Here is a 26,882-nt window from a genome sequence, read left to right as displayed (position 1 = left end):
GATGAGCCTTTCCCCTTGGTATCTTGGTATCTTCATTTTAACTATTACCACTTACTTCCAAGTACTTCCCAGGCTTTGGCTCCCCCTTCAGAAGTGGAACAACTGTAACATGTTTCTAATCAGGGTGAGTCTTAGTTCAGTTAGAAACCTTTCAAACAGCTCTATGATGGGTTGTCAGCAGTCCCACCAGCTTTCTACGGATCCTGTTGGGATAACCCATTTGATTCTTGGGTTTTAACTTCTCTAAGAAGAGCTCCTAGTTTGTTTTCCCATTGTCTGTTTCCCTGCATGCATTCCCTATTCCTTCCATTTCTTTTTATTTAGTGCAAGTACTACGCTTTCAACTTCCTTTGTGAAAATGGACACGTATTTTTTTAGAAAATTTCCATTTTCTTCCGTATCGTATTATCCCTGTTCAGCATTTTTCTGTCATACTATTCTTCTCCCCTACTCTTTTTTCTTCCCTAAATATGCTAAATATTTCATTTAATTTACATAAACTGCTGAATGTTTCTAATGCACTTATTTTTCTAAAAGCCAACTGTAGCTAGTTTTGCCTTATCAGGACTTAATATACAGAATCAAAACTGCAATATCCGTAGAAGGGTAACCACTGCTGGCTCAGCTAAGCAACATATACAGAAAGGGGCTCTATAAGCCACAGAAAACAAAAATTATGAGATTACATTTGGCATACAGGCACGAAGCTGAAGGTATTACACTCAACCGCAAAACATATTTGCCAGTTAAATGTTCGGTAAGGTTAAAGGACAGTTTGCTGAATAAATATGTATGTGTAATTTTCATAAGCTAGGTCTTTAGCTTTATATTGTTTATTACTGCAATTTTATTTTTTAGCAGTACTGCTGACCTGTATTGCTTGTGTAGTGTTTTTATTGTTACTGTTATGGATGGAGCAAGCTGAAAAACTGACACCTTCAGGACATGGGAAACCCATATAATGATTTACTACTTCAGTGGCCATCCCTGATAATTCAGGGTGTGTGCTTGTAATCGAACTGGTATACTGAGGCTGAAATTTCCTTGTCATGTTTAGCAGTCTACTTATTAGCATTATTTCCATATTTGAATTCTTTTAAACATACCTGGTGATATGAAATTCAAGGTACAAGCAGAATCTTGTATTGCAGTGCATTTCATCTGATGTTTCTGTCTTGGAACACACGCGGCTCGTTTCTTAGTTTCATTGGCTGTCTCTGGTAATACAGGATACCTGCTTGTAAATGTATTGGTTTACTGAGGCTGAAATTTCATTGTCTTAGTCAGTAGTTCCTTGTTACCAATGTTTCCACATACAGATTCTTTTAAGCATACCTGGGGATATAAACTTCAAGGTACAAGAGGTTCCATTGCATTTAATCTCTTCTGATGTTTGTCGTGGAACAACACATATGGCTGGTTTGCTAGTTCTGGAGACCTTTGTAAATCATTGAGAAAATTGTATTCTGCAGCATTCGCAATTCTGATATTTCCATCATGGATAAATGTCTAATCCTGCAAATTTTCTGGTACTGGAAGTCATTGCAACTCAGCAGAATCACTGTATCCTGTAGCATTAATTGAAAGTCTTTGCAGATATCTCGCCTTCCAATTTTTTTGATATTCTAATGTTCTCTATCCCTGAAGTTCTCCAGAATATTATCAAAAGCTTGTATGAGAGTGGGCTGTAAATGTATGTACATGACAACACCCTGGTTGATGCTGAACTGGTGACTCTTCCAGGGCTTTGGACTGAACAAATCTGCAACTAGATGCTCCTGTAGGTTCTGCACTATCATACTGTAAGATTTTTTAAAACTATTTTATTTTACTGAGCTGCATTGTTGGTCTTTTCTTACTGTTAGTAATGCAAGCTGAATTTTGCTTTATGCACACAACAAAAAATGCACTGAGCTCTAGGACATGGGGAACCCATGTAATGATTTAAGTCTTCATTGTCCATCCCTAACGATTTAGGATACCTGGTTATAACTATATTGGTATACTCAGGCCGAAATTTCCTAGTCATGGTTAGCAGTCAGCTTGTTACAATTGTTTCCACATTCAGGTTCTTTTAAACATACCTGAATACCAGGCTGCGTTTTACACAAACTTCAGAATGAACTGGCTCCCCACTTAAGCACCATGTTCAATAATAGCCTCGCATCGGGCTTTGTGCCCACTGAATGGTGCACAGCAACAGTTATCCCACTCCACAAAGTGGGAGCCACCACTGATCCCGGGAACTATCGACCTATTAGCCTGACGAGCCTGGTCTGCAGGGCCATGGAACGTATCATCATGGAACTCATAAACAAAGACATTGTTAACCTCCAAACTCTGGATACCACCCAGTTCGGGTTTGTGAAAGGCAGATCATGCCTCCTGAACCTGATCGACTTCTTTGAGGCAGTCACCAAAGCCGTGGATGAGGGTAAGGTGGTTCACACAGCCTATCTTGACCTCGCCAAGACTTTCGACACCATCCCCCATTCTGGAATTATAGCTAAACTCACTAAACTAGGTATAAATCCCTACATCACAAGATGGGTTGCCAACTGGCTCACTGACAGAACCCACACTGTAAAAGTTGCAGACTCCAAATCTGACCTCAAGGCAGTGACAAGTGGAGTGCCACAGGGTTCCGTCCTGGGACCTCTCCTGTTTGGTATCTACTTCTCTGAAGTACAGGCTAACACAGAAGGCCTCTGGCTGATGAAGTTCACAGATGACTGCAAACTAGGAGCCATAGTCAAGTCCCCAAATGATGTGGACATCCTACAGAAGGGCCTCACTGAGACAGATGCCTGGTGTCTGAGCCATGGCCTCAAGCTCAATGACAAAAGGTGCAGTGTCATCCCCTTTGGTAAAAACTCTGTACCCATGAACTACCACATAGGCAGCAATCCACTTAACACCGAATGCGTGATAAGAGACCTTGGGACCCAGGTGGACAGTAGTCTCTCCTTTGATAGTCACATCGCCACAGCAGTCAGGAAGTCCTTCTATGAGGCACACCTCATCATAAAAGGGGTCTCATCCAGGAAATAAGAGGTCACTGTTCCCCTCTACTCATCACTCATTAGACCCATTATAGAGTACAACGCCCCTTTTGGAATGTACCTCACAAGACATCTGCAGCAGCTGGAAAGGCCACAGAAGCACCTCACAAAGAGGATTACTGGTCTCAAACAAATGCCCTACACTGACCACCTCAAAAAACTCCAGCTTTACACCATAGCATATCGCCTTCTCCGAAGTGATCTCTGCCTAACATATAAAGCTATGTCAAACCCAGAGCTGTTGGACATGCTACACCTAAAGACATCCCAATCCCTCCAAGCTACATGCTCTAGGGACCTAAACCTTGTCACCACAATAAACAGGACATGCTGGAGGGATAGATTCCTGTCCCAGAGACTTCCTATACTCTGGAACAAGCTACCCATCTATGTCAAGCAAAGTTCTTCATTAGCACTCTTCAAGAAAAATCTTGATGAGTGGATGGGAAATAGGAAATACACACCGGGGATCACTTCTATGTCTCTGCTGGACAGTGGCACAGGAAAGTAACTTTCTTGCGTGGCGTAAGTTATGGTACCTTGCTGGCTAGGCTTATGTAGGCCCTTGGGCTGATAGCCTAGTGCCTACCTATGAACCTATGAACCTGGTAGTGTAAGGTTCAGGCTACAGAAGAATCTTCCATTGCAGTGCACATCTTCTGGTATTTCCATCTTGAATATAATACAATATGTCTGGTTTCCCATTTCTGGAAAACAACAACTCGTTGAGAAAATTGTATTTTTCAGCATTTACCAGACTGATGTTTCTGTCTTGGATCATTGTATAATCCGACCAGTCTTCTGGTAGTGAAGACGCTAACTTCCCCCTATCGTTGTATTCTGTTGATTCATTGAAGGGCTTTAATGTCTCTCTCTCCACTTATTTGGGTTATTACATCCTCTGTACTTTCAGGTCTCCAGAATACTGTCAAAAAGGCAGTATAATGGTGGACTGTAGTCATGTATAAATGACATGCCGGTTGATGCTGAACTGATGAATCTTCTGGAGCTCTGGATTGAACAAATCTGCAAGACATTCCTGTAGGCTCTTCATCATGCTCTAGGTCATAAAATCTCACCCTCTATCTAGCTATCCAATATCAAGTGACTGTTCAGGCAGTTTATATTCCTTCTGAGCACAATCTCATAGCAGATTCTTTGAGCAGATCCAGAACACAAGCGCATGAATGGATGCTTCACAGACATGTGTTCCTGGACATTGTCCATCAGTGGGGTTTCCTCAGGTAGATCTTTTGGCCTCTTCTCTGAATAGACAACTTTTTTTCTGTTTCAGAGTTCCAAGTCCTCTGACTTTAAAAGTGGATACCCTGCCTTTTCCTTGGATGTATGTATTCCCTCCCCTTCCTCTCTTACCATGAGTCCTGCATAAGATCTGGCAGGACTCTGCCAAAATCTTGTTAGTGACTCCCTTTGGGCCCAGACAGCATTGGGTCCCCATTCTTTCTCACTTTGCTTGGGGCAGTCACTACAAGTTACCACACCAGGTGGATCTTCTCAAACAAGGCAAGGGATCCCTTATCTATCCTCATTTGTCCACTCTTAAAGTGATGCTATGCGTTATAGGGTTTTGATCTCTTTCAGGCACCTCTTTTCTGAGGACATGCTTCGGGTTCTGGAGGAGGCCAGGAAACCCACAGAAGCGATTTTCTGTCCAGTGCTCCTCTTGCTATCGGGATCCACTGTCTTTTGAGGCTCCACTGGTTCTTTCTTATTTGTGTGATCTGCTCCATGCTGGATTGGCATATTCTTCAGTTAAAGCTTACCTGTCAGCAATTTCTGCTTCTCTGCCTTTGACTCCTCCTGTGTCCTCTTGATTTAAGGTCAAACAATTTCTTAAAGGCATCCTTCTTATTAGGCCTCCCATGAAGGCTATTCTTCCTTCCTGGACCTCAATTTTGTCCTTGAAAAACTGACTCAGTCTCGTTTTGAGCCTGCTTCTTCATCTTCGTTGCAACATTGTACTTGGAAGACTGTTCTTTTGGCTCTCACTTCAGACAAGAGAGTGTCTGAACTTCAGGCCTTCATGGGTATTCCTCCTTTCTTAGTTTTCCACAAAAACCTGGTGTGTTTCAGTACTAATCCTTCTTTTATGCCCAAGGTGGTCAATGAGTTGTCCCTTATAGGTTCATAGATTAGTACTAAGCTAACTGCTCTTGCGAGCCATTTTAAGCCTAGCCAGTTATCCCTTGTGAGACTCAAACCCTGCACCTTGTGCTTGTAAGGCAAACACCTTAACCATTAGGCCACCCTCCCAACCAACCATTAATCAGTCAGTTCATCTTTCTTTCTTATTTCCTTCTTGTTAGTCTGCCAGTGAGAAGGTTTTTTATGCCTCGGATTTGCATAGACAGCTTAGATATTATTTTGTTGAAACTAAAGATCTGATAATGTCCTTTTCATGCCTCCTCATAAATGGGTCTAGGAACCAATCCACGGATCTGACTCGGCAGGATTTACAAGACTTTGGACTCCAAGCCTCGAGCTCCTCCCTCTACCCATAATGCTGTATTCCATCCCCAACTCCGTAGATCTCGTTTGCACCATAGCTGCAAGATAGAAAAATCCAGCATTGAGAGTAAGAATATATTTTCTGGATAGTTTTCAGATAATTATTGTACCTTTTTTCTTTTACATCATTACCTTTAAACATAATTCTCCTCCTTCAGTGTTTTTGCAGGCATTAGGGTTTTTCTCTTTACTTTTATAACCCTGTCGGACCACTTGTGGCACTTGACTGCCTTCCTATTTCTAAATACTTTTGCATAATTTCTATTCTGATTATGTGACTTCATCTAGGTTCTCTAGGAGTTTGACAGAAGCAGACTTGGACAGGATGATGTGGAGATTCCTTAGGGCTCACATTCAGATGGGGTCCTGCCAGCTCCATCCCCTGCCGGATCTGTGAGCATACCTGCCCAACAGATACTGTCTCCTTCTCCAATTTAACCCCTGGCTTTAGAGTCCCAGGATCCAAGATCCCTGAGAGGTTCAGTGTTGCATCCAAGGAAGCTCCCTTCCTCGACTCCAATGGTGTCCCTGACCAGTCCTGCTCTGATGCCTTCAGATCAGAGCGTGTCTAGGATCCGAGAGTTCGGCACCAGGTCTTAGGGGTTGGGTTCAGTTCCCACTTTGTCAGATCCTTCCTTTTTCCCTTGATGCCTTGGCCCTGGACAGCTCAGGTCTGATTCTCTCCAGATGGCTCAGATCCAGCCTTCCTCAGCTGCTTCGGCCCCAAGGAGGGGGGTTAGAGGTGTCCCCTGGGTTCATCAGCCTTCCAGGTAGTAGAAAGGGATTTCTCTTTGTATAGAGAACTGTCCTCTCTAATCTCAGGTCCTATCCCTCACCCTTTATCGGGTCTGGGTTTTGAGCCCATCATCTCTGCTTCTATGGGTCAGCCAGTGCAGGGAAGCCTCCACACATGTTCTCCAGAGGGATTCACCCTTTCTTCCAACACCTCTCTGGAGCATCCTGAGGAAGAGAACTTGCAAAAGGAGGCACACAGACTCCCCTATGGAGTCTCTCACTGAGGACACTGATTATGATGAGGGAGAAGGATCCCCCAATCACCACCTGATAATGTTTTCTTCAGGGACAGAAAGGTGGCTGGTCCTACCAAAATCCTTCTCCTGTGGAATTGGTATTCCTGGAGGCTATCAGGACTGGCTCATCTATGTCTTGGGTGATCCCCCCCAAAGTGGATGAACATATTGACCTAGTTTGCTGCCAGGCCTGGAAGAAACTAGAGACTGTTGAACCCGTCCCAAAGCGCCCAGATATTTATACCCCCATCAGATAGACCTCATTGGAGCAAGGGTATCCCAGTTGATGCCATGGTTGTGGTGGCTACTACTGAGAAGGAACTAGTGGAGCAAAGCTCCTCTGTTCATCCACCAAAAAGGGAGTCCAGAACGATGGACAGATTTCAAAAGCGCATTTACACCTCAGTCACTTTAGTACTGAGGTTGTTTAATTACCTGGCAAATTTTGCCTACTTGCACAGAGATTTGATCAAGGAGATTTCAAACTCTCCAAGTAAAAGAGAAACCAGTCAACACAGCAGAATCCAATGAAGTCACAGTTCCAAAATTTAATAAAACAGTGTAAAAATATTAAAAACAAACAGGAAAGAGACAAGCACTTTCACACCTGTCCAGGTGCTTCTTCAGATCTAATGAAACGGGCACAGAATGCTACTTAAATACACAAAGTTTTAGAGCTACCTCTTAAGTTCAAGTGACCTAAGCAGTGGTCTTAAAGGAACATAGTCATTTAATCCCTTTCCTCTGTCACTTTGTAGTTCTAAAATCCATTTAGTCTCAATACATTCTGTTTTCGTTTTAACATCACCACCTCTAATGTTGACATTAAGAAGTTGTAGCACAAGAAACTTAAACTTATGAGTATCTCCATTGGCCAGAATATGTTTTGACAATGCATTCCTTTTATCATTTCTAGACACGTCATAAATGTGTTTACATATATGGTCTTTCAGTGCTTTGTTAGTTTTCCCAACATAGAAAAATGTGGTCTGGCTTGAGCATTCCTACTAGATAGGGGCTATAATTTGTGTCAGTTTACTGAAACTACTGACAGATTTGAGCATCCTGAAACCAAGCATGTCTATAAATGTAACTTTTTTGCAAACTGCAAGAACTGTAGTCTCGTGTGTTTAACGAGCTGTGCTGTTTGTAAAAATTTCTATGTTGGGAAAACTGATAGAGCACTGAAAGACAGTATATATGAGCAAATTTATGATGTGTCTAAAAATAATAAAAGGAATGCATATCAAAACATATTCTGGCCACTGGAGATACTCATAAGTTTAAGTTTCTTGTAAATACACCAAAGGGAAAAAAATTGCCACAAATAAAAAACAGTAATCCACAAGGATAGGCACTTGAAAGACCAGCAACAAAACGAAAACTGGGAAAATACAAGTTTAATGTCGAAAACAAGGAGACAGTACAACATAAACGCTTAACAAATCACCGCGTTTTTGTCAACATAAAGACTTCATCAGATGTAATACAAGAATTAAAAAACAACCCCTTTTATGCTAAACATAACTACCTAAATCCAATGAAATTCAACAATTAATTACATCATTAAAAATATATGTAATCTAAAAATTTCAAATATTTACTAAGTAAAATAGCAATACTGAAACATAAAACTGCAAAAATGATCATAATAATCTTTCACTTATAAAGCAAGTTCCAAAACATATTAATTCTAACATTTCCATAGGTTCATAGGCATATACTAGGCTAATGGCCCTGAGGCCTTTACAAGCCTAGCCTATAGAAGTGCCCTGGCAATGTGCTGCCCAACGTTAGTTCCCAGTGCCTCTATCAAGTACAGCCACTGGAGTGATCCCCAAGGTGAACTTTCTATTGCTCATCCACTCATCAAGAGTTCTCTTGAAGGGGGCTAGTGAGGTGCTCTGCTTGACACTTATGGGAAGTTTATTCCAGACCATGGATAGTCTCTGGGTTATGAACCTGTCCCACCAGCGTGTTCTGTTGATTGTGGTAATGAGGTTGAGGTTTCTGGAGCATGTGGTGCAGAGGGATTGGGATTTCTTTAGATGTAGCATTTCTAACAGAGCTGTGTCAGACATGGCTTTGTAAGTATAGTAGGGATCACCTCTTAGTAGACGATATGAATAAGAGAATAGCTGGAGGTTTTTGAGTCTGTCCATGTAGGACATGTGTTTAAGGCCTAGGATCCTCTTCATGAGGTACTTTTGTGGCCTCTCCAGCTGTTGCAGGTGTCTAATGAGGTACATGCCAAATGGGGCATTATACTTTATGATTGGACTAATGAGGGAAGAGTAGAGAAAAACGATGACCTCTTTCTTCCTGGATGCAAAACCCTAGGTAATGAGATATGCCACATAGAAGGACTTTCTGACCACAGTGGCAATGTGGTGGTCAAAGGAGAGATTGCTGTCAACCTGTGTCTCCAAATCTCTTATAACGCCTTCAGTGTTCAGTGTGCTCCCATCGATGTGGTAATTAGTGGGAACTGAGTTTTTCCCAAAAGGGATGATGACGCATTTTTTGCATTAAGCTTAAGGCCATGGTTTCGACACCAGTCATTGGTCTCAGTGAAGTCTTTCTGTAGGATGTCTGCATCACTTGGGGAGTTAATAATAGCTCCCAGTTTGCAGATGTCTGCGAATGTGGTCAGCCCGAGTCCCTCTGTGTTGGCCTGGACTTTAGGATGGCGCAATGGTGCAGCGGAAGCATTGTTGCCTCACAGCAAGAGGTTCTCTGGTTCGATTCTCGGCTGGGGTACCTTTTGTGTGGAGTCTGCATGCCCTCCCTGCATTCATGTGGGTTTCCTCCGGGTGGACCGGTTTACTCCCACATACAAAGACATGCATCTAGAGTGTTTCTCCCCGGGCCTCCGCTGAAAATTGGCTTTGTTCCAAGTTGGACTTTCCCGGTTAACAAATGTTAAATAAATAAATAAATGGACTTCTGAGAAGTAGATGACAAATAGGTGAGGACCCAGGACCGATCCCTGTGGGACTCCACTCGTGACTGGTTGCAAGTCTGACTTTGAGTCCTCTACTTTCATACTGTGTGTTCTATCTGTGAGCCAATTTGCCACCCATCTAATGATATAAGGGATGATGCCTAGTTTAGTGAGTTTATCAATAATTCCTGAGTGAGGAGTGGTATCAGAGGCCTTGACCAGATCGAGATAGTCTGTATGAACTGCCTTACCCTCATCCACCGCTCTGGTGACTGACTCAAAGAAGTCAACCAGGTTGAGCAGGCATGATCTACCTTTCACAAAAGCAAATTGTGTGGGATCTAGAGTTTGGGATTCACTATATCCTTGTCAATTAGGTCCATGATGATGCGCTCCATAGCCTTACAGATCAGACTGGTCAGGCTAATGGGGCGATAATTTCCATGGTCTGTAGTAGCTCCTCCTTTATGAAGAGGGATGACTGTAGCAGTGCGCCACTCGGTAGGGACAAAGCCTGAGGTGAGGCTGTGAGTGAACAGAGTACACAGATGTGGTGCCAGTTCTCTTTGTAATTTATGTAGAACACAGCCAGGAATATTGTTGGTCCCATGGAAGCTGTATTCTTGGCCTTAGACAATGCAGCTTTAACCTGTGCTGCAGTAATGCAAAGTGCCTGGCATTCATCTGGTATTAAGATTGGTCCTTGGGGGGGGGGAGGTAAAGTTGGCAGTGGCACTGAATCTGTCGGCCAGTATGTTGGCTCAGTATAGGAGGTACCATTGTGCAGTAACTCAGAGGAAATCTGGGCATTGCCATGGAGATTCTTAATATAACTAAAGAAGGCTTTGTGGTTGTCTTTAGTATCTGCTGCAATTCTGCCTTCATAGATGGCTTTGGAGGTTTTGATGAGGGATCTCAACTTTTTGATGAGGCTAATAAGGAAATTTTTCCAGTCTTGGGACTTCACCTTTTTGTGCAACAGTTTCTTCCTTCTGTTTTAGAGTTTGTTAATGGCAGGGGACCACCAGACTGGCTTCCTTTTTTTGGAGGAGAGCATCTTGGTTCTGTTGGGTATGGCTAGTTCCATGCATTTATGTATGTATTCGTACAGTGCATTGTGTATGATTTGGCAGTCATGCATCTATTTTCCATTGGCATGGGTGCTGTGAAGTTAGCCACCTCTGTTTTTAGGAGTCCAAAGTCAGCTTTGTAGAAGTTTTTCATGGTGGATACCTTTGCGGGGGGTGTGGGTGAGATATGGATTTCCATGGTGATTAGTCTGTGGTCGGATCTTACCAGGGAGGAATTGACTATTGGTATAGAGCAACAGTCGCTCATGTTAGTAATGACCAGGTCAAGGATGTTGCTTCCTTTAGTGGGGGGCAAGAATGAGCTGGTCCAGGGCATTGGAACTGATGAATTCCAGGAAGCATTTGGCCAGTGCATTGGTGTTTGAGTAGTTTTCCCAGTTGATGAAGGGATAGCTGAAGTCTCCTAGTATTAGAATGTTGGGTTGGACCTTGATAGATTCCAGGGTGCTTAGGAATGTGGAGTGAGAGTCTAGGGACATGGTTGGGGACCTATAGCAGGCTATGACCTGGATCGCAGTCTTACCCAATGTTAGTTGTACTTGAAGTATCTCAGATGCATTATGCTGGGCTCCTAGTCTGGAGGTGTGTATATCCTTCATGAATATGGAGACACCACCGCTTTTGGAGCTTCGGTCCATGTTTCAGGGCCAAAAGGTGTGGAATGAGTTATAGCCTGATAGTGCAGGGGTGCTTTCTGCTGCTTTAAACCAGGTCTCCGTTACAGCACAAATGTCGATGTTCTCCATTTTGAGGAGTGCTTTGAGTGAGTGCATCTTCATATTTAGACTTCTAGCATTGAGAAGCATGACCTTCAAACTGTATTTATTTATAGCTGTTACGGTGGTAATTTGGTGTTTGGAACACTGTCTAAAAAAGGCACTACAGGGGTGGCAAGAGCCTTAGCCAGTACCCAGAAACCCAGGGGTGACAGATGACTGATGTAGGCCATCTCTGGCAAAGCATCGAGGTCTGTCAATCATGTCATCCCAGACAGATACTGGATCCCCTTAGAATGACACCAGAAACTTAGCAAATTGTTGAAGTCAATAATTTTTTGTTTGTACTGTGGTATCATAGGATATTGCTCAAGGCTAGTGTCATACCTGCCTGGGCCATATAATCTGAGAGCTCTACCATGTTTCTTTTCATGTAGTCCAGGGAGGTGCATCTCAGGTCATTCACACCCACATGGACAATGACAGAGTCATACTTGTACTTGTTGTGGAGTGACCTGAGTGCATGTGTTATGTGTCGGATTCTGGCATCTGACAGATAGCTGACTGTTACCTTCTCCTTGTTCAACCTAGTGAGTGGGACATCTGTGTGCTTCACTATTGCATCACCTATGATTAGTGTATTGGGCAAGGTGTTTAGCCTTAAGGGTTTAAGTTGAGGGGCTGTGTTGTGGTGGTCGAGTTTGTTTCTGTCTTGGAGGTCTTTGCGGTTTGGCTAAATTTCTATTGAGTGCCTCTGCGAAGTTGGGTGTGTGGTTTGTGTTTTTATGTGAGAGCTGTGATAGTGGGTGTTCTGGAGGGCTATGTTTCCCATGTGGTGTGGTGCAGGTGTTGACCTTCTCCTCTTGACCAGCTAGCCTGGTCTTGGCTGGAGAGTGTATAGCTTCCAATTTGGTGATATAAGTGCATTTCTCACAAGTCTGAGTGTTGGGAGGTAAGAGGAGAGGGTTGTCTGTGTACATGAGGCAGTTGCTACACTGCCTCAAAATGCCCAAGTGCACAAGTGCTTCAGAGACTCCTTTTCTGATAGGCCGTATCAGTGCTCCTGAAGCATTGCCTGACTGTCCATCTTTGGAGGGAGATGGGGGTCAATTCTTCTTGCACCTGGATGTCTGGACCAATATCACAAGAAATACATGGGTACTAAGAATCATATCCAGAGGTTACTACATACCCTTTTCCCTTCAACCTACTGTCCAAAGGAAGACATTCCCTGATGTTCCACCCATTCAGAGGGACTTAACAGCTCAAGAGTTTCAAAAGCTGCTTCAAAAAGTCATTCAGGAGGTCCCGACTGAACAGATAGGATTTGGAACTTACTCCTGCTTCTTTTTAGTGCCAAAGAAAACAGGGGGCCTGACACCAATTTTGGATCTAAGCAATTTGAATCAGTATGTGAAGAAGTCAAAATTCTGAATGGTTACAGTTTAGTCCATCTTGCCTCTTCTGCACAAGGACTATTTGATGTGCTCTATAGAGCTCCAGGAGGCATACACATCAAAATAGTCACGCACTCCATGAGACATGCATATCAAAATAGGCAGGTGCTCCAGGAGACACTTGCGCTTTCTGGGAGCCAGTCATTACTGATTCTGTGCAGTGCCCTTTGGACTAACCATAGCACCTAGGGTGTTCACAAAATGCATGGCAGTCGTGGTAGCTCACCTGAGACTCAAAGGAGTCCAGGTGTTTCCCCTATCTCAACGATTGGCTTCTCACCCACCTAAACCAGGCATCAACTTCTACAAGCCAGGGATTACTTGCCTCAGATCTCCAACTCCCTAGGCATTACAATAAATCTTGCTAAATTGAAGCTGACTCCTGTACAGACACTGCAATTTATAGGAACTCAATTGGATACTGCAGCTCAAGCGGTATGATTACCTGTTCATCGCATCACATCTTTGAGAAATCAAGTGCGGGACTTACTGTCTCATCCATCTCCCCAGCAAATCTACTGTTACCAGCATTTGGGTCAATATCAGCTGCCATTCTTCTAGTTCCTCTAGTAAGGTTCTTTATGTGAATCCTTCAATGGACACTGGCGGTTCAGTTGTCCATTCTATAACAGCCTCTCTCATCTCTGATTTGCAAACGTTATATTCGCTGGTGGATCCAGTCAGATGACCTCCTTCTGGGCTGACCATTCTCCCTTCTTCCCACCATAGCCACGGTGACTACGAATGCTTCCCAACTGGGGTGGGGCGGGCATTTTATTAGAAAGATGGTCCAAGGGATATGGTCCCCCTCAGAGACCAAGTTGTATATTAATGTCCTAGAGATGACAGCAATCCTAACATTGCAAGTCTTCCAAGATGTTCTCCCTATGGGGACTATTGCAATTCACATGGACATGTCAGTAGTTTGGTACATCAACAAACAAGGTGGACTCCCTTCCTACCCGTTGTGCAGAGAGGCCATGAGAGTCTGGGAATGGGCGATCTCTTCAGACTGCATTCTCATTGCAATGAACATACCGGGGAAAAAATGCACTGGCAGACAGACTCAACAGGTCCATTCTGCTTCCTCATGAGTGGTCCCTCAATCAAGCAGTAGCGAATATGATCTTCAGCCACTGGGGCCAGCCTTGCTGCAACGTGTTTGTCTCTCCCCTCACCAACAAGTGCAGCAAGTACTTCGTTTAATTCCCTGCTCTGCGGGAGTCACCGAGGAATGCTCTGAGGCATGATTGGCCCCCTGGTCTCCTCTATGTTTACCCTCTTCTTCTGCTGATCCCAAAATATTTACAGAAAGCAAGCAGGCTGAAGAGCTCAGTCCTCTTTATTGCCTCCTCCTGGCCTCAACAGGTCTGCTTCCCCTTCTTCTGGTCTCACTTGAAGTATCCTCCATGAAAACTGGAACCCACACACGGTCTCTTATCTCATCCATTGGGAATTCAACATCCCAATCTCCATGCCCTCAAAATGACCACATGGTTTCTCCACTTTCAGTGATAGTAAGACGGCCCAGGCTTGCTTCCCCAGTTCAAGACATTATCTTGGCCTCTCAGAAGGCGTCCACCAAGAAAGTCTATAGAAGCAAATGGAAAAGATTTCCTGTTTGGGTGTCCAGTCAGATTATTGATCCTTTTTCAGCTCCTACTTTGAACATTCTCCTTTTTCTCACTACTCATCTTAAGGAAGGGGATAGTTTTTCTACTATTAAACTTCAGTTGGCAGCCATATCCAACTTCTATGCTGGGAATAAATTCTTATCTTCCAGATTATGCAAAGCTTTCATAAAGGGAATCTTCCATCTTAGACTTCTGATAAAGGATCCCTCCCCTCCTTGGGATTAGTGGTCATTCTTTGAGGTTTAACTGAGAAACCCTTTGAACCAGCGGACAAATGTGATATGAAATTTCTTTCTTGGAAAACAATATTTTTAGTAGCTATCACCCCAGCAAGGAGAATTTCTTAGCTCCAGGCCTTAATGGCTAGGCCTCCTTACATTATTTTCCATAAAGATAGGGGGTCTGTTCGAACCAACCCTTCTTTTCTGCCTAAAGTAGCTACTGAGACTAACATTAACCAGTCCATTCAATTACCAGTTCTCTTCCCCCAACTTTACTAATAAAGACAAACATATGCTGCACCTGCTTGATGATCACAATTACATTTTTATCATCACAGAACAAAACAGTACAGGAAGTCTGATCAGCTTTTTGTGTCCTTTGCCCCTAACTGCTTAGGTCAGACAGTATCCAACATTACTCTGGCCAAACAGATTACTGATTGTATCTTGCTGATTTATTCTCTCAAGGGCTTCGAGTTGCCTCATCTTCCTAGAGTGCATTCCACTAGATCTATGGCTACTTCATCTGCCTTTTCTTCAAAAAAGCTTCAATGATGATATTTGCTCTGCAGCCACTTGGTCAAAAACTCATACCTTTGTTACACATTACAAATTGGATATTGTTTCAAGAAGCAGAGCTGCCTTTGGTTTGATAGTGCTTTGGCATGTCCTCCCTTGAGGGCCTCCCGAGAGTTACGTTACTGGGGACTCTGACCCAATCTTGAGGAAGAATGAAAAAGACGACATTAGATTTAGAAGTCATGTACTTACCATAACTTTGCATTTCTGTTGTACATTTTTATTCTTCCTCATCTTCCCTCCCAACCATCCCCTGGCCAAGATACTCTTAGAATGATCTGTAAAATGTTATAGGAACCATCTTATTCCTGGTTTGAGCCTCATTTATCTTTTGTTTCTGTCTGCTTTTATGCCTCGGTGGGCAGTAAGGCAGAAAACTAGATCTGTAGAGTTGGGGATGGAACAGAGCATTATAGGTAGAGAAAGCAGCTCGAGGTTTGGATCCAAAGTGTTGTAAATGTGGCTGAGTCAACTCCAAGGATCGGATCCTAAACCCATTCATAAGGAAGAATGAAAATGGACAACACAGATGCCAAGTTATGTTAAGTACATGTCTTCTAATTATTCACAAATCTGAGAAGCTTTTTGTTTCTTTTTCATCCTCAGATTTTGGGTTTGGCTGTTTCTTAGAAAACCACCTCCACCTGGATTTCTAAAGCCATTTCTTTCTGTTCTTTTCATGGAAAAATTATTTCCTCATCAGTAAAGGCAAATTCTTCTAGGGCAGTTGCCTCCTCTGGTGCTTTTTCAAGGTTTGGATACCAATTCCTGCTTGAGACTGCTACTTAGTCCTCTGTTCAAACTTTCACTAAACATTACAAGCTGGATGTTATTTCAGTGCCAGGGCTATCCTGTATGGGTTTGTATAGGACTCTTCTTTGCCTTTCTCAAGAGGAAACCTGGGAGGAGGTCTTGTACTATCCCTTTGGTAAAGAATACTGCACCAGTGATATTGAAGGGTATAGTACAGTTGTGTAAACTCTTACCATAACAGCAGATACCCTTCTGTTCACTGCTGTAGTATTCAGTCCCTCCCTGTTTCCCCCCTGTCTTGTTCTTGCCCTGTATTCTGGTTGCCCTGCTGGCCGAGGGGTCCTTCTCCCTTTTTTCTTTATTTTTCCTTCTGGATGCACATGTTCTTATTTTGTTCCTGAGAGTATTTTCCTCCTGGGACTTCTCCAGTTCTGAATGTCTGTGTCCGTATATCAACTTTATGCTCTTCGTTGTGCATGGAGAGGATACATGTAACATATGGCACCTATAACAGCTTGAAGGCTTTGGTATACTAGCTGGACGTTGGGCTATCCTTGGCAGGAGATCCCTTTGGTAAAGAATTCTGCAACAGTGAAGAAAAGGGCATCTACTGTTGTAAGTTGTTACACAACTGTATTTTCTAGGTCAGAGAGAGGATTTGCACTTCTGTCTGTGCAGCTGGAGTTGAGCCTTTGCTCTAGCTGTGTATTTTTCCACAGTACATTTATTTAACAACACAACCAGAGAGTGTAGAGGGTTGCAGCCATTATTGTTTTTCTGTATCCCGCAAGTTTGTTGCTCTTTCTGACCTCTTAATACTTAAATGTCTGAGAAGTAGAATGATAAAGAGCTTTATGTATCCAGCTCTGAGCTTTAGTTGTGATGGCACCTTTTGGTGTGTGCTGAAAACAGCTACTCACTGCAAATGTTGGCCAAACATCTTTGCAGGTAAGGCCCTGTTTTTCAGTCTCTGGTTGCATGTTTGTTTCTGAACTTTCTTTTGTAGGAAAACAATACCTTAAGTACAAGCCTTTTACTCCAGCTTCATGCCATCTGTTTTCAGTACTTTTGTTGTATACCATTATATGACATGCTAGGAAAATAGCAATATTAACATATATAGCAATACCTGAAGGCAGACTTGTAAATTTATCAAGACACAAAAACACTATGCATGCAGTACTCAGGTGCAGCAACAATAATTACAGATATAGCAATAACTGTAATGGTTAGGATTATCATAGCTAACAATATCAGTAATGTATACATTTATTTTCTTTTCAATCAAAAGGGTTCTGTTTCCGACATCGCCCCACATATACCCACTTAGAGATCACACTGCAGTGGGGAATGAACAAATTCCCCAAACCCTGCTATTCCCAACCTTGCTTAGAAAAAGCTGGTGCCATTCAATCAGCTGATTTTTTTTTATCAGTTCTACTGGCTTATTCCCTTTTCGATAATGTAACTTGTCAATGAAAGTAGAGTATCTCATGTACCTTTATAGTTTTGTAGCAAACAGCCGGATTTGGTAATTCACTGTGACTCTTCCCTTCTGAACATACCTTAATTTAATAAGCCCAGTATAAGGTAAGAATGCTGGATCCATTATCAGTAACGTGTGCAGAAACCTTTTAAGTAATCAGTAGTCCTACCACTAATATCTGATTTGCAAGAAGGCTGGATATTTTCCCACAGAATCCATGGCATATTTAACCAAAGTCAGTTGCTTTCATCCTTTATGGCTGCCTTACAGGGTGAACCAGCATTGTTTTCTGACTTAAGATCAGGCTGGATTACTCAAAGTGCTTCAGCTATGTAAGTCATGTTGCAAGTTGGTGAATGAGAAGTTAAATGTACGTGAGAGACAAGGAGATGAAGTTGATCTTCTGAAAACTCACAAAGACTCTGTTGTAGAATCTCAATGTCTTGGGAGATATGGTCATTGTATTAAAGAGTTGTAAGCCCAGACACTTGTATTCATATGCACCTCCCACATTTTATAGCAGCATGATACACATTTCAGTCATTCCCTGCCTGACATAGAATGGTTTGTCAGAATATTTATTGTGCCATTCTCAGTGTCCTCTGGTTTTTGTATATGAATAGCAGTCCATGAGCCTCAAGACCACGGAACACTTTGCTAATTGTGGAGCAGAGAACTTCATTGGACTAAATTATAGTCATCCTTCCTACTGAAAATAAACTGTTTGCTTGAGTCTGTTAGCAGAATTGGTACTGTCTTGAAAAATTGGTGGAAACTGCTCAGTTACTGGTATGCTGTTGTTCATCAGTCATACATTTTGGACCATGATTCTGGCAGCTAAATTACAGGCCCACAGTAGTGTGGAATACAGTTTGTGTGCACCAGTAAGGTCTTGCATTGTCAGTGTAACCCCTGCTGATGTGCTGCTGGCAGGTCCTGAAACACATCTGGTACTCAACGCTACTTCCTCTGACTCTGAACTGGCAGATATTAGAATGTGGCTGTAAATTGACAAATCTACCACTGCTGAATTGCTGCTGGCAGATGTTATATGTACCTGGCATATGAGTTGGCACTGCTGCAATTGCTGATGTGCTGGTAACAGATTTACCAGTTTTCTTGGCACTAGAATGAGGCAGATCTGGGATGAATGTCTGCTTGTGTTAATAATTAAGATATGTAGTGAGAACTTCACATAACATAGTATGTTTTTGTGTATCTGCTGCAGTTCAGCTTGGTATAGTTAAGAGAAAGTTGTGAAATTGGGGGGAGTAGTCCCTGCTCAGAGAAACAGGAGAGTTTTGTTCCTTAGTCTCATTCAATCCTCAAGCACCCAGGCCACCAGACAGACTTGAGTTAATGAAATTACAGGTAGAAGTGTCATCCTCCTACAGTACAGTTTAAAAAAAAAAGAGAATGTCAGACTGAGGCTAATTGGGTTGCAACACTATCGGCTACTTATTTTCTGGATAGCTGAACCTTAAAAGGATTTAACCCAATGAATTTGTGAGATTGTAGTGTTCATTCTGTATTGTTGGAAAAAGTGTGTGTGTGTGTGTGTGTGTGTGTGTGTGTGTGTGTGTGTGTGTGTGTGTGTGTGTGTGTGTGTGTGTGTGTGTGTGTATCTAATGTGATCACTTCTACTCTGTCACTGAATTCTTGCATGCTAGTAACTCTTCTAATGTAAAGAGTGATGCTTTATTAATTTAAAAGCTTGAGGAAGGGGAAAAGGTGGTGAAGTCAGACAGAAGGATGATGGGAGGAAATGTTACAGAATAAAATATGAATTGAGGAGTGTTGAATGAAAACTCAAATTGCTAGGTGAGGAAGCTTGGGATTGAAATGGAAGTTTGCAAAGGTGGCAACTGGAGGAATGCAGAGTGAAAGGTGAGAGGTGGATGAAAGTCTGTAATGTGGGGACTGGAGCAGTAAGAGAGTGATTGGTGAATACAGTAACAGCAATGGGGAGTGGTGAAAGGTAGAAGATTGACAGACCACACTCACCGTTTCAATTAGCTGGCTTTTCAAATATATAGCAATACAATATTATGGGTAACACATGACATTATTAATGGTCAGTCTTAGGTTTGGTCCTATATGAGTAGTCTATTCCTATTACCTACCTTCAGCACTCCTTTTGTTGGTACTTGTTTTACTGTACCTACGAAAGTTTTTCAGTTGTCCTTGTGCCTGGTTTGTATGACTGAAACATAAGAGGATAAACAAATTAACATGATCAGCGCTGAAACATAGAAATCTACAAAGAACTAAAAACCAGATCCACTACCAACACCAGAGAAGGTAAAGAGATGAGTTCCAGACAAGGGTCATGTCCATTAGCACAAATGTGTGTGATCCCTTACCAACTCTCTCAGGTAAAGTAGGGATTTATTTTGATTTTATGCTTTCCAGATTTTGGTCTTTATCTCTTCACTTCATGTCTGCTTCCTCCACCTGTCTTTCAACAGACACCATTATTCATAGACAGTTTTCCGACATTTGCTATTTTTGTATTTTACTGTTATCAACAACTTTATCATACTGTAAAATGGACCCTGAAAGGGCAGATGAAGGCCAGGTTCTGTGTATTGATCATCCACATCTATCAGATCCAGTCTTGACATGGCTCCCTTCTCCTTTCCTGGAGGGATCTCCACAAAGATGCTCTAGACCTTCATCCATTTCATCTCTTAGATCATAAAGAAGTCTTTCAGAAATTGATGTGGATATGATGATTAAGTTTCGCAGAGTGCAGATTCAGATGGTGGTTCTCCCAACTCTGACTCCCACCGGATCTACGTACCATCCCTTGTCCACTTTCCCCTTGGCATCTCCTCCTCCAATCCAACCCACTGTTTTGGAGCCCTCGTATCCAAGATCTCTGGGGGTGTTTTCATCACATCCAAAGATGATCTGTTCTTCAACTCTGAGGGTTTCCCTGAGCTCAAAGACTCTCGGAGCCGAAGTATCTGCACCATGTCCTGGGAGTTGGAGTTGACTCTGAAACTTTCAGAGCCTTTTTTTCCCTTTGGGGCTTCAGTGCTGGATAGCTCAGGTCTGATTCCCTTCTTGGGTGGAGTGTTGGTGGTTTTGCAGGATGTGGCAGGTCAAGAAATCCCAGCTCCTGTGCCATTGACTTCTGTGTAGTGCCTTTGAGGTTTTGGAAAGGGATTTTTCCTTGTCTACATGAGACATCCCTATCCCTCTTGGATCAGCAACCCTGCCTAATCTGGTTCTTTACTGTGAGCCTCTTCCATCCTTTCCAGTGGGACAGCCAGCCCAAACTAGTCTCCAGCCGGTCCATCGGGACATTGTCATCTCTCCCAATAGTTCCCCAGAGCATGCCACTGAGGAAGCCCTTTGAAAGAGAACATGTAAGAGAAGGCACTTTGACCCCCCCCCAGGAATATGTTATGGAGGACACAGATTTTGATTAGGGGGAGGGGTCCCTCAGATCACCACCTGAAGACGTCTTATTTGGAGACATCCTGGAGCTCCTGAAACAAAAAGGTGGTTGGTCCTCTGACACCCCCCTTCAGGGAGGAATTATTGTTCCTGGAGGCTTTCAGGTCTGGCCCATCTACTTCTTGGGTGACCCCCCACCGATCGGTTTGTCAGCCTTGTTTCTTGACAAGCATGGAAGGAGTCTTACACTGTACAGCCTATACCGAAAAGATCAGACAAGATTTTAACTCCCCATAAGGACTGCGCACACTGGAATAAGGGAGTCCTGATAAAGAACTGGCAGAACAGAGTTCCTCTGTCCATCCCCCTAACAAAGAGTCCAGAGGTTTGGAAAGCACATCAAACTTTGCCGTCAGGTTGCTGAATTACCTGGCAAATTTTACAAGATTACAAAGAGATCTGACAAAGGAACTTGATAAATCTGTCTCTGGATCCATGTCAGCTGAAGATGGAAATAGAATCTCCCCACAACTGGCCACCCTCTAGTCTATTTTAAATGCATCCATAAGCTTGATTTCCCATGCAGTGGAAGGTAACTGATGGGTGGCAGGTTCAGACATAGCCATCAGAGGACATGCCTAGATGTGATTGTCATTTTGCGGAGTCTTTTAAGTTTTCGTTCATCAGTTCGCCTTTTGCTGGATCTTCCCTGTTCCACCCCAAGGTTAAAGACACTCTCCAGATGTGAATAACAGAGAAGACCCTGTCTGCCAAGGGAGTATGTTTTTCAACCCCCTCAAAGACCTTTCTCAAGGAATCAGCGAGGAGGCAGAAAAATGTGGTTTAGAAAACCCCAGGGTCCTTTTCAAGATTCACCTGGAGATAGTTCCCCTAGGGACAGAGGATGAAACTTGAATGAAAGATGCCATCTTCACAGCAGAGGTGGCCTGCAGAACCAGGGCTTCAGGGATTCCTTCTTATATAAGTCCTATCAGCACTACTGAAAGGAGGCCCAACTGTTCCTCTCTGGAGGCAGTCTGGGGATGTTTGTCTCTACACTGGAGAGCCTGGCTATTCATTACAGAAGATTCCTGTGTGCAGAAAATCATATCCAGAGGTTATACTATACCATTTTCTCTAATCTCTCCCAACAATTTGAAGAAAATTTCAGATGATCCACCCAGTCAGAGAGAAGCAGCATCATTAGAAATAAAAAGCTGCTATAAAGGACATCCAAGATGTCCCCCAGACCAGAGAGGATCTGGAACTTACTCAAGATTCTTCTTAGTGCCAAAAAAGACAGCGGACTTTAGACCAATTCTGGATTTCAGCAAATTGAATCAGTTCATACATTATTCAGAGTTTTGTATGGTTATGGTTCAGTCCATTTTGCCTCTGCTGCAAAAGGACTATTGGATGTGCTTGATAGTACTATCACATCAATTAAATGAACTGGTGCTCCATAACAGACCTGCGCTTCTGGCTGGGAGCCAGTCATTACCAGTTCAGAGCACTGCCCTTTGGTCTCACCACAGCCCCCAGGGTGTTCACCAAATGCATGGCAGTGATAACAGCTCACCTGAGACTGCTGGAATTCCGAGTGTTTCCATATCTAAACGATTGGCTCCTAACTGCCCCAACCAGGCATTTACTTCTACAGGCAAGGGACTACTTGATCCAGTTATGTATTCATCTGGGAATCACTGTCAATCACAACAAACCTCATCTCACACCTACGTGGAGTTTGGAGTTCATAGGTGCTCATCTCTACACAAGTCAGTCAGATAGCCTACCTTCCCTTTACTCAAATACAGAGCCTGAGGTCCCAAGTCAAGAAAGTGATTCAAAGTTCTTCTCCTCTGATCCAGTTAGTCTTACAAGCCCTGGGATCAATGTCAGCAGCTATCACCCTTGTTCCTCTAGCCAGGGTTCACATGCAAATTCTTCAGTGGATACTTTCTGTCTAGTGGTCCACTCTTCAACACCCATTAACCACTCCAGTCAAGATTACGCAAGCATGCAAAAAATATCTTCTTTGGCGGATTCGTTCAAACCACCCTTGTGAAAGCCATTCATTTGTTCTCCCCATGCCCATGGCCACTGTAACCATGGATGCCTCTGAATTGGGGTGGGGGGGCACCACATGGGAAGGTCAGTCCGATGTACATGGTCCCCCAAAGAGGCCAAGGCGCATATCAATGTCCTGGATATTAGATCAGTCCTCTTAGCAATGCAGGCCTTTCAAGACATTATCCCATCTGGCACTATTGCTGTTCAGATGGACAAATATGTCAGTGGTCTTGCTACAGCAACAAATAGTGAGGAACCAAATCTTACCCACTTTGTTGTGAAGCAATGAGTGTGGCAAAAGGTGATCTCTTCTGGTTGCTTTCTAATTGCAGTGCACATCTCTGGGAAATCCAACATGATTCCGAGCAAACTAAGCAGGTCCATTCTGTTGCCTCATGAAAGGTCTTTCAATCTCAAACTGGTGGAGAGAATTTTCTATTGATGGAGCCAGCTGTACTGCAATGTATTTTCCTCTCCCCCTCAACCATAAATGCAGAAGGTTCTTTGCCCTTATTCCCCCATGGGAGAGTCACTGAGAGATCATCTATTTCACAACTGGCCCTACAATGTTATTTATGCTTATCTGCCGTTACCTCTCATACTAAAATTTCTAGAGAAAGCTGTCTGGTTGAAGAGCTTTGTTATCCTCATTGCACCCTTCTGGCCTCATCGGATTTGGTTCCCCTTCCTCTGACCTCACCTTCTACAGCTCCCCTGGATACTGGATTCCACTCCAGACCTCATTTCTCACCCATCTGATATGACTCATCTGGACTTAATAGACCTCAAGCTGACTGCATGGTTTCTCCAATTCCACTGATTGCTACACAGTCCGGGCTCTCCTTCCTAGTACCTCATATCCTGTTAGCTTCTCAAAAAGCTACTAAAAAGGTTTACAAAAGTAAATGGAAAAGATTTGTTTCCTGTGCCCTTAGCAAGGACCTGGGTCCTTTTTCAGCACCTATGCCATCTGTCCTAGAGTTTCTATCTTCAATTTTCAATGAAGGTGCAAGTTCTTCTACTATTTAAAGGGCAGTTGGCTGCCATTTCAAATTTCCACTTGGGCAAAAATAACTCTACCTATGTAAAGCTTTTCTTAAGGGAGCCTTTTTACTTAGACCACCATTAAAGGACCCAGCTCCTCCTTGGGATTTAACTATAATGTTTCGGGCACTGACAAAAGCTCTCTTCAAACCTTCAGCCAAAGCAGAACTAAAATTTTTGTCTTGGAAAAACATTTTTCTCATCATTATCACATCAGCTAGATGAGTATTTGAACTCCAGGCTCTATCTTTTAAACCTCCTCATCTGTTTTTTTTTTCACAAAGACAAGGTATCCTTGCAAAAAAAAAAATCTATCTTTTTCCTAAGGTAGCTTCTGAATCCAACATAAACCAGGTTATTAATCTACTAGTTTTTTTCCCTACCTTTTCAAATAAGGAAGAGTTTATGCTCCACCTTTTTGGATGTGCATAGACAACTTTACTTTTATCTTTACAGAACCAAAGACTTCAGGAAAGCTGACCAGTTATTTGTTTCCATTTTTCCTAACAGATTGGGCAAACTGGTATCCAAAGTTACTTTGGCCAAATGGTTAACTGAATCTATTTCCTTTGTTTAGGGTAAAATGTTTATCCTTGCCCAAACCTCCTAGAGCTCATTCCATGAGATCTACTGCAGTTTCTTCAGCCTGTTGGTCAAGGGCTTCATTAGATGACATTTGTGCAGCTGCAACTTGTACTAATTCTCACATGTTTATTGCTGATTACAAACTGGAATTGATTTTCAGGAACAGAACAGCCTTTGGCTCTGCAGTACTCTGGAATATCCTTCTGTGAGAGCCTCACAAGGTTACAGTAGCTGGGGACTCTCTCCCATCAGTTGAGGAATGAATGAATGAAAAAGACAACATCAGATAAAAAAGTTATGTAATCAACATAATGTTCCATCTGTGTTGTCCATTTTCATTCTTCCTCAACTTCCCACCCACCTGCCCCGTTCTTTTGCTTCTGGAAAAATCTAAGAGTTGTGCAGGAACCTCCATTCCTTGTTTGAGCTCTGGCTTCCTTTTTCCTTTCTGACTTTGTCAGATTCTGTGATAGGTTGCCCCTTTATGTCTAGGGGCAACAGATTTGATCTGATGTATGTTAGGTTGGTGGGGCATTATGGATAAAGCGAGAAGCTCGAGAGCTCCTGGATCCAGTGATCTGGTAGAAGCAGATGAGTCAGATCAGAGTTTTGGATCCAAACTCATCAGGTGAAGAAGAATGAAGATGGAGAACATAGATGGAACATTATGTTGAGTACATCACTTTTTAAAGCAGTTATGGGGTTTTCTAAAATGTCTTATGACTTGCACTGGGAAGCTGAAGTTCTGTGGCATCAGTTGAACACTAGGTACTGCCTAGTGCATGTAGGCCACACCTGTTTCTGTGCTTCATTTTGAAATTCTGACAGGGAAATATTGCATTTTCCCCTCATGTTCTAAATTTATTTACTACTGATTTAATAATGTTATATTAAATCTCAATTTTTAATGCAAACTATTCGCATTTTCTGTGGAGAATTTTTTTTTTTCATTTCTGAGAATGGAATCTCAAGTAAATGCTTAAATCTCATGTTGTCATTTTCATTGATTCCTCAGTGTAGGGTTGTCAGATCTGACCTTGGATCTGACTCTGCCACTTTTCTTCCAGACTCTTGGATCAAACTTTTGAGGTCCCCCCCTTACCTATAATGCCCCTTGCCACTGTATTACCCCAGACTTTGTTTGACACTCTAACGGTTCGGACATGGATCATACTCCCTTGAGCTGTGTGTTGTAGTTTTTCAGCTTTTGTGAGTAAAAATTAGTCTTTATTTTTTTCTTGTAATGTAACTTTCTTTTGCTTTCTGTACCCCTTCCTCCCTTTACTTTTTTTTAGCATTTTTCACTTGGTTGCTATCCTTTTTCAGGTATTTCTTGTTGCCATTGCTGGTAACCTTTTTCTTTTTGTACTTCTCTACCAGAGGCAGTCTTGATTTTAGCATTGTTAGTAATTGTTTCTCTTCCTTCCCTCTTTGTTAAAAAAAAAAAAAAAAAAAGAAAGAAAGGAACATTTTTCTTTTGACTTTTTGGCTTTCTTTGTCCTTTCTTGGTCATTGCTGAAAGGCCAACTGGATTTAGGAAATGCATTTCCTGTGTGGACAAGATACCCAATTCTGATGCCCACAGGGAGTGCATTTACTGTTTAGGCCCAAGTCACCTGGATTCTCCCTGTCAAATATGTGCAGGGTTTAATACCAGGGACATAAGTGATAGGCTCAATAAATTGGTACTGAAGGTCCTTCTTCCTGCTTCAACTCCTTCTTAATATGCTTCTGTATTAGGGCCTCACCCCCCCCCCCTAAAAAGTCTAAACCTTGTTCGGAGCCCAGAGAGCACAGAAAACGCACTCCTGCTTGGTTCTGAAGTCTACTCTGATGTTGGAGCTGCCTGCCAAAATGCTCAGATCTGACTACTTCAGCTCTGATGCCAGCTGCTTCAAAATCACCTCAGCCATGGAACTCTTGGTTCTCTCTGGAGCCGATCTCTCTCCATGGCTCTGATCCCCCCTTTTGCAGGAAACTCCCAGGAGGTTGTCTCATCCTCTGCACACTTCATCCATCAGGTCCTCCTGAAGTCTCTCCAAAGCCAGTGTGGATAGGATGAGGAGGAAGTTTCTCAAAGCTCACATCCAGATGGGGGTCCTAATGGCTCCATCTCCCATCAGATCCATGAGCCTTCTACCTGTTTCCCATCCAATCATTTTGCCTTCTCTGATCCAACCAGGGATTTTTTTTTGGAGCTGTCAGATCCAAAAGACCTGAGAGTTGAAGTGTCAGATCTGAAGTTAGTTTCTTCCCCAACTCCGACTGTGTCCCT

This window comes from Protopterus annectens, chromosome 2.part0 (genome assembly GCF_019279795.1).
Source record: "Protopterus annectens isolate FY-2018-M chromosome 2.part0, PAN1.0, whole genome shotgun sequence".
Lineage (NCBI taxonomy): Eukaryota > Metazoa > Chordata > Ceratodontiformes > Protopteridae > Protopterus > Protopterus annectens.
This window is presented reverse-complemented; position numbering follows the sequence as displayed.